Here is a 13507-nt window from a genome sequence, read left to right as displayed (position 1 = left end):
GATGGATGATGAAGAAAAAACATTCATAGGTTTCCTATGCAGAGCCCATCTTTCTCCCATTGATGTCAGTGAGAAAAGTTCACTGGTTAAGGCCAAAGGGCGTCAGCCCTGTAACATGTTTGGGTTACAGATATATTTATTTTTTTACTTAGAGAAGGAAAGTTGTTCCCTGTGCAATTTCTTCTGTTTCTAAGGTAATAAATATATTTAAAACTAATCCCTGTGCATCAACAGGACAGCACATTACTGATAGATATCCCAGTCTATGAGTAACTATTTTGAAGCTAGTAATATTTGGATTCAGATTAGTCCAGTTCTGACAAAGCCAAGGAGCATAGGCAAGATTGATCCAATATTTACAAACTTTGTTTCTTAAATTGGGCTCCTGGAGATGAATTTTGGCATTTAGGGCTGATCCTACAAGATGAAGTGCAGCCTACCTTAGTCCACAGAAACACTCCAGCATGGGCTCCAAACACACATCGATAGTCGGAAAGTTTATATCACACAGGTTCCAGTTCAATATGATGTTTCCTAAGGAACACTACCCACCAAAGGGAAAGTAATCCAGATACAAATAATACAAAGGAAAGCAGCTGTCTTTGAACATAGCAATAAGTGTTCATTTTAGGATTGTTTGATATAGTAACTTAAAGCACTGCATGACAAACCCAGTATTACTGGTTTATTTCATTCAAACCATTGCTACCGTAAACGTGAAGAGGAATAAATTTATACCTCTTATATATACCAAGTGCTCTGATTTTACATTTCATCAGGTCATTTGCAAGTATGAGAATGAAGAGGATCCTTTTCCTGCTTTCAATATTTCACAAGAAAGTGCAACAAAATTGCTGGGTTTTCAAATAACAATGTTAAACACCATTTCCTACATTATCATTGAAATTGCCGCAGAAGTATTTCACATACTGAACATTCAATTTTAGGTAAAAGACATATGAACTATTCCTGGTATATTTTTCCCTTTAAAAGGATTTTATTATCTGTATCCAAATATATTAAAGAACTATTAAATTGGGAGTTGCTTCACACCAGATGCTGCTCTTCTATGATTTGTCATTTTCAACTCAAGATAAAGACCTTAAAAATCCCCCTTGAAAGTGGAAGTAAAAACAGTTCTCATTTTACATCTTATATTTTGCAGAGATACTTGAAAGGCTCAAAGTGTGCAAAGGGCTGAAACTGCTATCTTCAGAAGAACTACATCCAAACCAGACAAGGAAACATTTGTACCTCATACCTCATGAATTTTAATCAGAATAAATTAATATTTCTTTTTTAACGTAAAAACTTCCTTGAAATCAGTAGGAATATTTCCAGCTTCAGCAGGAATATTTTGAGACTACTGCACATAATACTGTCTGGGATGGTGTTCACGTATGAGTGCAAAGCCAGGACAAACTCCCTGCTGTGACCCTTTGCTCGTGCTCTGGTCACTGACCCATTTCTGTCACAACGCTTTCAGATGTGCCGATCCCCCTGAGCACAACCGTCTGAACAAGCTGCCAGGCTTCAGTGCTCACCTGATCTTGAAAGTACAAACCAGAAACTGCCCCCACAATAGTGTGAAAGCCTACAGCCGTTCCTAAATGAGTGGCTGACACAGAGCCTGTGGTAGCAGGAGATGGTATGAAGGTCATTTCACATAACTTGCATGTGGCAATCTTGGCTTCTCAAGCAGCAGGTAAAAAGTTCTTTATAGAGTCAGAGTGCAAATCTCTGACACCATGACCTAGAGATCATCTTGGGAGGCACATCCAAGTACCTCATTAAGCACTATTTACTATCAGCTTGCCCTCCCTCAGTCTTTCAAATCACTTGTTTTCTAGTAAAACTGCTGAACAGCCATGACCTCCTCTCCTTGATGAATGCAGCATGCTCCCTTCTCAACAGCCTTGTTGCACAACTGGGAATGTCATTAAGTGGAGACCTTTCAATGTTTGACATTCCAGGGCTTTTGAGGGAGAGGATGATCCTTAGCATAAATACAGAAGACCCTTCAGATAGCCTTTCCCTCCTAGGACCCACCAGGAATTAGGAACATATCTGACATAGGGCCACTTGGGTTAGGTGGGACCCAGAAATCAACCTTTTGCATACACAGACACTTCTGAATAAAGACCTTTACATTGCAAGTTAATAGTGAAAACTGGCCTATCCTGTAACCATGGGGTGATAGAAATCAGGGGTTTCCCAATAATACAGTCAACGTGGCACTGAACTCACATTTTCTTTCTACAACACCAATAAGTTTCATCATCTACAAACATCTTAGCAACATCAACAAGTGTGCTATTTTATGTTGTACTCAATAACCTCGCATTTATCAATAGGGAAGCAAATATTGTAACATTTTATAAAAAATTTACTAAAAACTCTAACATAAAATAACCCACTCAATCACGTGATTGAAGAAGGTTGCTATTTTGCTTGGGGTGTTGGGTTTTTTTGTTTGGAGTTTGATTCACTCAGAAGTCTGTATCTCAGCACAGTTACCTAGTGCTGCGTGTCCATGGCAGACAAAGAGGGTATCCCAACCTCCACAGTCCTCCCTAACCCACCTGAACTGACCTTGAGTCTTTTCTGGTCCAACAGCCACATCTGCTGGGAAAAATGTAAACTGCAGTTCTTCCTGAAATCGTTGCTTGGTGCACTCCATGTCCTTTTTTATTATCTTTCCATAATGTCAGGTTTCTTGGTGCAGAAACAGCAAAAATATTCACAGTCTTCAGTCAGCACCTGGAGCCCCATACATTAGGAACATCAGGAAAAAAACAAACTCTTCTCTACCAAGAGCCTTCTACAGAAATAGAGAGAAAAAAAAAGTAAGAATAGTATGGCTGGTTAGGTTTTAGCTTTTCTATTGCTAGACAAATTTTGGGGTACCACTCTATTTTTCTTTGTTTCAAATGAAAAATAAAGCCAAAAAGAGGGAGAAAGGGAGGGAGAAATTCTTTGAAGGCATTGTATAGGCTGTGCTGTGAGCAGTGGTTCTGGGGGAGACAGGCTGCTTACCAGAAGGCAGGTGGGGAAGATGCACAGAGACAGCAGATGACAGCAGAACCACGATGTGATTCTCTGGTGACAAAGTCCCTCAGCAGGGCACAAATCTTGGCCACCAGACTGAGGGAACTGATTTTCGCCTCTACGATGCTCCAGTGAGATCCCACTTGGAGCACTGCATCCAGCTCTGGGTCCTCAGCACAGGAGGGATATTGACCAGCTGGAGCAAGTCCAGAGGAGGCCACCAAAATGATGAGAGAGATGGAGCACCTCTCATGTGAGGAAAGGTTGAGACACTTAGGATTGTTCAGCCTGGAAAAGAGAAAGCTTCAGGGTGATCTAATTGCGACCTTCTAGTACCTGAAGGGAAAATACAAGAAAGAAGAAGAGAGACTATTTAAAAGACTGTGTAGTGACAGGACAAGGGGAAATGGCTTCAAACTGGAAGAGAGTAGGTTTAGATTAGCTATCAGGAAGAAATTCTTTACCATGAGAGTGGTGGGGCACAAATGCAGGTTGTCCAGAGAAGTTGTGGCTGCCCCATGCCTGAAAGGGTTCAAGACCAGGCTGGATGGAACTCTGAGCAACCTGGTCCACTGGAAGGTGTCCCTGTCCACAGCAGAGGGGTTGGAATGAGATGATCTTTACAGTCCTTTCCAATCTCCACCTTGCTATGATTCATTTCATACTTTGGCCACACAACATTCCTTTCTCTCACACTGATGCCCTACTACAGAATCCTAAACCAAATAAAGCAAGGCCCTTCTTTTCTGAAATTCTTTACTTGTTTTTATGTCACCTGTGGGTTTCCTGAGGTGGGAACCTAGACAATCCACATTTGAGAGCTGCTGCTTGCTGCAGTGTGAAGGGGAAGTATATCATTGAACCAACAGGGAATGTGTAGGCATTTCTCCAGGCCACCGGAGGGCAGCCTTTCCACGAAAAACAGGACTTTTGACATATTTTCTTTAATGCACACATTCCTTTTTTCCCCCGATAAACTCTCACGTCTAACTCTTTCTCAGCTCAGGCAGAGAGCATCATTTCACACAATGACAACTGAAATCAATGAGCCGAATTCCTACCCAGTGTCAATTCATCAGTCTTGCTGGCAGTTAACACAGTATTGGTACTCTCATCTGTTGGAATTATTACAGCAAATACAAATTTATGGTTTGAGTTTAGATGCTCAAAAATGCGTTTTTATGGAAAAACCACATGTTTTGTGTCTATATGGAAAGCTATCCCTATGTGTGCCCTAAAGATTGGGATGAAGACCATCACAGAGCAAAGCATTTCCACAACAGCTTGTAAAGGGAGACTTGTTCTTCGGCAAGGGCACATGATGCTCCCATTACAGATCCAATACCACAGAAATACAAACGTATGCAGGGGTTCATGTGTCACACATGTTCCTTTGCATGGGGCAGGCCAGACTTACATCCTTTTGTTCCCTTTGGAAAGGAAGTATGGTATGTGCTAGGCACACATGCTCCACACTCACAAAGGCTATCTTCTACAGAACTGCACGCTTGAAACAGCTTGCAGTTGAAAGCCAGCTGCACAAAATGTAGTCCCAAACATGCCTTTCAAGAGCTTCACAAATGCCAATTACATTAAGCGATATGAAAAAAAGCAACCAAGTAATGTGCCTAATTAACAAAGCAAGAGATGGAGCCAGCCACTTGGTTTGAAGTACTTCCAAGAGAGATGTTAAATGCAATGGTCAGGGCAACTCTGGAAGAAATAAATTAACATGCTGGGTTAATATTTCAAGCTCTGTGGGAGTAAAAACTCTGTGCAGTGAGGGGAAACAAAGGTAAAAATATCACAGGGTGCTATTTTGTTTGTTTGTTTGCCAAGGACACTTTAGCTTTTGCCATTTATTATTCTTCATGGTATGTTAGAAATTATGCAAGAAGACATAAAAGTGTCAGCATTGTGTCACTGGATTTCCTAAATTTATCTTTTACCCACCTGTTAAATCTCAGCTCAAGGTCAAGAAAAGCAACTATTTTGAGTGAATGGATTATGAGATAGACACATTAACGAAACATATCTTAGTAGGGTTCTTTTCTCTTTAGTATTATCTGCAACCACAGCTTAAAAGATTCCCCACCACCATAGGACAGCAGCAGGTTTTTTCTCGTCCTCGTAGCTAAGAAATGACTGACAGCTGCCTGGTTCCAAATCTTAGATACCTGTGGTTGGGGAAGCTCAGGCCATCGCAAACTCTCAAGTTCCAGCAAGTAATGTGGCTTGAATCCATTCCAGTACTCATCTGTTGGCAGCTGTTTCCATCTGCTCCTTCTTGAACCATTCTGCTCAGTCCCTAGGGAGGAGCAGGAAGATTGTCACGCAATGAACTCGCTTGTTGTGAGCTGGCTGCTCATGTTTTACCCAAATCTGTCATTTCACCTCATCTGCTCTCTGGCCTTTTTTTGCCATAAGAATTCTGAGTTCTGCTGTGAATCTAAGGGGGGGGGAATAATTAAAAAAAAAAAAAAGCTACTCCTCAAATGTGGGTGCCAAAACATTATTCCTTCTTTTAAGTACAAATACCTATTAATAAAAAGAGATACAGAAAAGATTGATCAGAACACTTAGTCCTCACAGCTGTTAGGTACACAGTGATTCCCACATGTCTGTTTTGTAGCTAAAAGTGTCTGACATACCTTCACTTTGTGATGAAGGAAGGCAGATGCCCTTCAAGCACTCCATGATCATTACCTGTGGCCTTTTTTTGTTTGGTTTTGTGGTAAAACACACAATGAAGAAAGATAAAAAAAAACCCAAAATAACATCTTCTATTTTAGACACCAATGTTTATGTTTCCAGACTTGCCGCTGAGCCTTTAGGAACTTTGGTTGACTGAGCAAATATCTATGTACATAAGGCTCCTCTAATTATTTGTCCCATTGCTATTTATGTACTTGTTAATTTGTTATCTACACATTAACATTAATTGGCCAGAGTAAGCAAAAGATTTTACTTTTTCTTAACCAAGATAATTAGTTTTATATTTTCATCTTTGTAAGTTTTAATTAATACTTTGATACACGAGCTCCAGCCTGATTTCCAACGGGACCGAATAACCCCAAATCTCTTGGGCCTTCAAAACTTTCAGGTGTGCCTGAAAAATGCAAACCTTTGTTCAGAAAGATTTCTTTTTTTAATCCCAAAGTACCTGAAAGTACATCCCCAATTCCTTCTACTGCTGGACTACCTACAGGCAAAAACTATAACAACAAAACCTGGCAGAATCCACAGATGAATCAGACTGAATCAGTAAACAATGACTAAAAGTGCAGCGTCATAGGAACAAGCACATCACCCTACTTCTTCAGCTAAATCATTTAAATACAAACCTGCTGCAAATCTTGCAGGTTACCAGGAATTCCAGCCACAGCCTGGAGAGCTGGTATAGCTCTTTTGCACTGGGATTCCTACAGAAGTCTTTCCCAGGTCCTGGAAACTCTGGGGAGAGTTTCTTGCTGCTTCTGGAGTGCTGAGACCATTCATTATAGTATGTCCCAGGGAAGAAAGGAAGAGGACAAGCTAATAGAGGTGCCATCCCTTCACTATTGCCTTTAATCTAGCTCTCAACACTTCATCTGACTGGAACAAAAGGCTGCTGTTAATGTAAGCCACAGACCCAGGCATGAGACAGGCTAAAGAAACCTGCATTCCCAGCAGCTGGCCCAAGATTTGGGACAGCAAATGGATTTTGCTTTCCATTTACTCACATTTATATTGTATAAATCCTGTCTGTTGACAAAAGAAATGCAGCAGATTTCATCCTTAGTTCCAATTATTTAAGTAGCATCACTGGAACTATTATTCTTTTTATCTCTTCATAGGCAGCATTCAAATAATTACTTCAACAGGATTAAATGTCATATTTCATGGGATGGCTGCGTAAATATTTACAAAGCTAGAGAACAGAAAAGATCTCAGAGTTATTGATTCATGTCAAATATTGAGAAGCTGGGTTAATCAAGGGATTTAAACAATGCTTTAAACCTTTGAGTCAGCATTGTTGAGATTTATTTAAAATACTCTTACCTTTCAACATCTAAAGTTTTACAAATCGTTTATTACAATAAAGACTTACAGGCCATTTTCCCATCTGCTTGTCTGAGAACATTTCAGTTACTATTGTGAACTCAGAGTAGGCTGAAGAAGTAATAACAGCTGTGAAAAGTGAATCATTCAACAAAAATAAAGTTCTCATTTCAGTGAAGAAAAAAAAAGAGAAGAAATAAATGTTCTCATTATTTTGATATATTAGAGAAATAGTCAGCTGATGGGCGAGCACATACATTTTATAAAATGGAGCATATTCTATACTCCTCAGTCAGAAACAGATACTAATTTTTTTTCTTTTTTTTGGTGGTTAAATGAAAAAGATACACTTGCAGCACTGAGAGCTGCATGCCTTTTTCAAGAAAAGACTAGCACCTCCTGTTCTGCATTCTGTATATAGTAGTTGTGAAATACATATGTCTGTATCTATGTGTTTGTGTCTGTTGCTATGTTCATGCACCTGCAAATTGGCTGAGATCTTAAAAACGTAATGACAGCATTAGTAGAGTTTTGTTTTCAGAAAAAGCTGACTAGGCCAGTCTGAGAAAATCAAGGACCTTTCAGGACTCCCCAAAACAAATCAACCAATCAAATAAAGCCCAGTCCCTGGCCCTTTCTGAAACTGTAGCTACAGTACAGGGTAGGAGTTAAACAGTTCTGACCTATGTGTCCTCTGTTGGCAATGCAGATTCAGAGCCCTCTGGATGACTGAGCTCAGCTCACAGTAACACAAGTTTAGCTAACGGTGTTTTTGTTATGTGCTGACAGGAAACTTCCAATTGTGTAAGCTCAATTTTCCTCATTACCAGCTGGTTTTTTTGCTGGATTACACCTAGATCAGCATGAAGAAGACAAGGGACAAATCTATATCCTTCCAAAACTCCGCATTGTAACAAAGTGGTGCATTAGGTATGCCTAATTTCAGGCACCTAAGTAGATTTTGCCATGATTTAGCCCCATAATTTCTCAAGGAAAAATTTTTTCTGTTTTGAGGAATGTCCCATCAAAGACAAATCCTGAAGAAAACTTAACGCTCTTGACTAGAGGATGTGCTCCAAGAGAAGCAGAGTGCCTCACCCAGTAAGAAGCTGGGGTGAGACAGGCAATTCAGCAGTTGTTTGCAGTGCTTATTGCCCTTTGTGCCCAGAAGGGGCAATCTCCTCTTTCCCTACAGGCAAGAGAGTTTGGAAATCTCCCTTGTCCTTCAGCAAGCAGCAGAACACCACTTCCACCATCTCGCCTTATGTGTGTGCACCATCTCCATCATTGTATCTGCTTGGTTCCATCTCCCATAAATTTCCAGCAAAACCAGATGGATTCAGGTGGGAGTTTCTCTTAGTTAATGGAGTGAGTAAAGACCAAAGATGATCTCTAACATGTCACAATATTACTTCCATTTTTTTTCCAGAGCAGCTTCCATTTGTCTCACAGTTTGATGTGCACTTTCTGAAGGGTCCTAAAGGAATCTGCAAATGAAAAAGAACCTTCACTCACAGGTGTCAGCCCAGTACAAATGGATGAAGAACAAATGTAACTCATCAGGCAGAACACAGCAAATGCTTCTCAGCTCAAAGCAAAGCCCATGCAACAGCTGAAAAACATGGTTGGAAATAAAGTACATATTCAAGCAGAACTGAAATAATGAAGAATAAAAAATTCAGCTATAAAAGTGCAGGAACTAGAATTTAGCCATAACTTCTGCTGCTCTGGTTACTCTCATTAAAAGCATCATGACTTCTTTGCATCAGGCTTTGGGCTACACAGCTCTTCAGACATGCAACATCTCTATGACTCCCTCAGTCAACATCAAGCACCGATCCAATTTTCTTCTCCATTCTCATTCTTTCTATGAAAGGCTTTCATACAGTTAATGACAATTCAAAGGGGTAAATCTAGCCTTTCAGAAAAGTAATAACATCTATGCAATTGCAGCTGCTTTATTTTTAAATGATTTTCAAGGACAAAATGAGTACATTGCATGCTGAAGTGCATCACAGCTTTCCATTTGAAGACCTCAAACCAAATGATTTACAAGGATCAATGCTAACAGATAGAGCAATTCACAGCATGATGTAATCTAAAACTGATAAAGAACTGCACTGAAATACTGTTGAGTTGTCATGAATTTAATACAAGAGAGAACATAGGCTGAATTATAGCATTCAAGCATTGCAAAACTGGTCTTCCAACCCTGGCTGCCTTTTCTTTTGAGATTATAGCTCTCACAAATAATTCTCTCTCTCAGCCTCCTCCAGCTTTAAAACATTTCGAATGTACTCTCCAGTTATATTCATAGTTGTGCACAAAGTCACAGGTTCTCTCAACATCTCCTTTCCCTCTTCGTATTGTTACAATGGGTCAATCTTTTTCTTTGAAGATAAACTGACTGATGAACTCAGGTCGAGGCTTACATTTCACGAGTGGGAGCTTCTTTAGCTGTCACCATTGTTGGTATCCTCACTAGAAACCTGAGTGAAGGCAGAGGCTAGAGAGGTGAGTGGAATCAGGTACTCTTGATGCACTACTAAAGCACCAAGCAGACAGCAAAGCTTTCTTATGTGCATTTCTGTGCCTGTACAGCACTGGGATTTGGGTCTGTCAATCCAGCATCTTTGGTAAGTGGCAAAGTATCTTCATACAAAATAAAAATAATTTTTAAAAAGGAAAAGAAAGTTAAAATTTCATTTCAAATTAATGAGTTACTAAGTTTAGGAGTATTAAGGAATATGTGCTCGGTCATCTCCCACACTGAGAAGAAAGCTCCTTTGGATTTAGACATAAATCACTGCAGTTCTCAGCTAAAGAAGTAAGTAGAGAGCAGGAGGATTGACAAAAGAATAGCATGCAAACCCACCAGCTTTTTTTTTAGTTTGCAGACAGAATTTGGAGTTCTGTCTGAAAGACAACCTACCTTCCATTGTATATGATTACCCTGGGGATGCTGAAGTATAGGGCAACAAAGGTGATCCCAATACCCCAGATACAGAGGTGAAAGAAGGACTTACTCTTCCTGTGTCATCAGAACAGTGAGGTCACCTAACACCAGTGATAAAATTAGTAAGGGGATTCACTCTCTAACTCAGCTACACAGCAGTTTAGAAATTTAAAATATATCTATCGCTTAAAGTTATTCTTCCACTATCACCACTAAAAGTTTTGAATTAGAAGAACAGCTAAAATTATAGGTAGACCAACAGTACTGCTCAATGTGCCTACACACTCTCCTGAGTGGTAGCTGTGCCACAAGGGAGGCTTTCAGAGAGACCTTTCTAAACTCTACAGCCTATTTTCCTCACTTGTGCCAGATTTTGATCAGCCCCAGCTCAGCAGAGATGATCATCAAAATCTCCCACCAGTAATGAGAATCAGTTCAGGAAACAAAATGTATTTCCAAGGTGAATGGCTTTTAATGCATTTAAAGAATTTCTGATAACAACACATGCAGCTGGTCCTGCTATACCAAAATCCTTTTCCAAACAGACTGTAAACTATTTGGATAACCTTTTAACTCTGTGCCTCCTACAGAGGTCTCACAGAGTAATTAAAGCTGGTTTAGTACTTTTTGTCATGGAAAACTTAGTAGGATTAATTAATAAATTAACTTAAAATTGACAAGTAATATCACAGAAAAACTAGATAACTCCTGGACTTACACATCTACCTTCACATTAAGTCCTCCTTGAAGATATCAAATATAAACCAGACATTTAAAGACTTAAAGATGTCAAACATAAACCAGAATAAAACCCAGTTATGATAGTGGGGTTTTTTTTTTGGGACTAGGAGGACAGAATGCCACTGTCAAGTTTGGGATTAATCAAAATTCCATAGAATTTTTTTGTCCACAGATGGGAACTTGGAAAATTAGTTGATTTTTTTTTTCTATCATAATCCAAGCATTTCTAATTATTGAAAATTGTTTTTTAAAATTAAACTAGAACTTTATATTGCTATATGGCAAGCTTAAAGCAAAACTTTGGGAAGACACATCAGCTGCCAGACTGTCTTAAAGCTTTCATTCCGTGCAAACCAACAGACACCTATCTGGTGTTATTAACTTTGGCTAATTAAACAAATGCAAATCATGCTATAATCTACCATGCAAAGCCTTAATTTGCAGTTGTTTTTAATTTGCATTGTGCCTTAATATGCAGTTATTTTGTGCCCTGATCCTTGTTAAATAAAGATTATTATTTCTGAACACTTTCCCTCTCAAGCTTCAATACAAACTTCAAACGTGATGTTATCTTTCATTTTCCACATGAAAATAATGTCTAAACTTATGTTCCAATTTATATTTCTAAAGGACCTTCTATTTCAGCAGGTATCTTGCTCTAGATCTCACAGCCTCCCACTCGCCCATCATTCTCTTATTTGGGGCCCTCTCACATCTCTTGAAATATCCAAGTCTTCTGTCTCTACCAACACTCCTTCATCAATTACAGCTTTAATATCTTCAAAGGAACCTTGCAGGTCACTTAAGCATGGCTTCCCCACCTGACCCCATGAAAACTGTCTTTAAACAAGCTTTTTAGCTTTCAAGATATACTCCCTGATGACTTCTAAGGTCCTGCATCACCCTCCTTCCGTTTCCCAGACAAGAAGGGAAACCCAAGCAAGAGAAGCTGCACGATATCCCTTTCATCCCCACAATCACCTTAGATCCCAACACTAAAAGTCCTAAAGAGGAATCACTCACTGGGGGTATGGTAATGTGGAAGGTGGGAGTCGATCTGAGAAAGAGTCTTTACAGTTGAGGATGTGACCAGGAGGACCCACTAGCCTAGGATTCACAGGCCTTTAACATCTTTCCTGGATCACCTGCCCTCCTCAGCCTTCATAACTCTCTCAGAACCTACCCTACAGTGCTTTCACATTGATCCCCAGATCAACTATTATCAAAACTAGACACTAACTATGATTAAAAATAATTTTCACATATATTATTTCTGTCAGTGAGTCAACATCCTCTTTTCCTTTCTTAATGCCAGGCTTGGGCTCACAGCCCTCTTCTCCCTCTGTGTCCTCTGGCTGGCAATTCTCAAGGATTTTAGATAGTGTTTCTGTACTTGTGATTCTCAGATTCTCCCTCTGTCATCAACCTTTTTTGCCTCTGTTCAGTCCCAGTGCTCAAGTTGCTGTCTGGCATCTCTTCCTCAAGATTTTGTCATCAGTTTATGCTAGCTGAAGTACACAGTTGCCTTGATTTAGCCTCACTTTCCCATTTCTCATTCATAGATGATACGAGTAACCTATTCCCATTCCTTCTGTTTTGCCTCCCTTTACCCAAAAGTTGCACAAAAATAGCACCAGCTCCCAGGCCTTCCTTCTACCCCACCACCTTCAAGACCAATCTGTTACCATTTTCACAGACCAATCTGCTGGTTAGAACTCTTTGGAATATCCTACCATGGTTACTGCAAAGTCTTCTTCTCTGCATCCCAACCCTGCAATGCTCTTTGCTAGGAACCTGCAGGTGGCCAGACACCTCCTCTCACAAACCTGAGCACACCAATTGCTCCTTGACAGCTTTCCATTTGTTCTTCACCTGCTGTTCCCACACACCTGAATTTCTGCCATACTTTGAAGTTCAACCTAACTGCATTCCCTTGCTCTGTCCTCTTCTGTGGAGCATCACGTTGTCCTTACCATCAGCATTCCCTAACCACGTACCCTCCAACTGTATGTCTCACCACCCTATCGTGGTGATCGTAACATGACCTCCCATGATCAATCCACAAAGGCTCAGCTCTCCAGGCTCTCCCATGAGCCTGCTCCTTCTGAGATGCTAGCAGCAAATAAAAAATACAGAACATATCTACATACCTCTCTCTTCCACACAACCATCTTCCCGCTGTTCTTCAAGCTCCTTGCAAGACAAGAACTAGGGGTTTTGTGAAACTTCTCCTGTCATTATTTATGAATTAATAATGAAAATAAAAACGAATATACAACACGGACGCAAATTGACAATTCCTACCAACATAGGTGTTAGGAAAAAAAAACGAGTGAACAGTAAGAAAAGCAGAGAAAAGATGGAGAAGTGGTGTAGATGTGTGGGACCAAGTAAAAGCGCGACGTGATAGGAAGTGACAACCCTGGGTAGCCACCTGCTCGTGATGCAAGAAATTGACGCCTGGGGAGATCTTGAATTTTGCCCTTCAGCGAGTCTGGTTCACGCAGGACGGCACAGCCGCGACTCACTTCACTGATGCTCACTCAATGAGTGACTCAATGAGGGTCGCTCAGAGCCCAGCGAGGGGCAGCACCGGGACACCCCCCACTCCCGAAGGGGACCGCCGGCGCGACCGCGGCGGGGCTGCGGGCAGGTGAGCGGGGCGGGAGGCGCTGTCCCCGCAGCCCGGGTCCCGGAGCGGGCCGCGCTGTCCGGCGGCGG

The 13507-nt window shown here is 40.7% G+C and overlaps 1 long non-coding RNA gene across 1 annotated transcript in view; it reads right to left on the bottom strand.

Moving 5' to 3' along the window:
- The window catches only part of LOC146436585 (uncharacterized), an 18505-nt gene extending 4998 nt beyond the window's left edge, over window positions 1-13507 (bottom strand). The window contains exons 1-6 of the long non-coding RNA XR_014852713.1: window positions 12937-13507; window positions 9522-10146; window positions 6771-8576; window positions 5226-5356; window positions 2593-3384; window positions 441-544 (exon numbers count right to left, since the gene is read on the bottom strand). This is a non-coding gene — a long non-coding RNA (uncharacterized LOC146436585). The remainder of the gene's footprint in view (window positions 1-440; window positions 545-2592; window positions 3385-5225; window positions 5357-6770; window positions 8577-9521; window positions 10147-12936) is intronic.

This window comes from Lichenostomus cassidix, chromosome 5 (assembly GCF_008360975.1).
Source record: "Lichenostomus cassidix isolate B80296 chromosome 5, HeHo_3.0, whole genome shotgun sequence".
In the NCBI taxonomy this organism is placed as follows: Eukaryota; Metazoa; Chordata; class Aves; order Passeriformes; family Meliphagidae; genus Lichenostomus; species Lichenostomus cassidix.
Note: the sequence above shows the minus strand (reverse complement) of the source record. Positions and strands in the feature narration are given on the sequence as shown.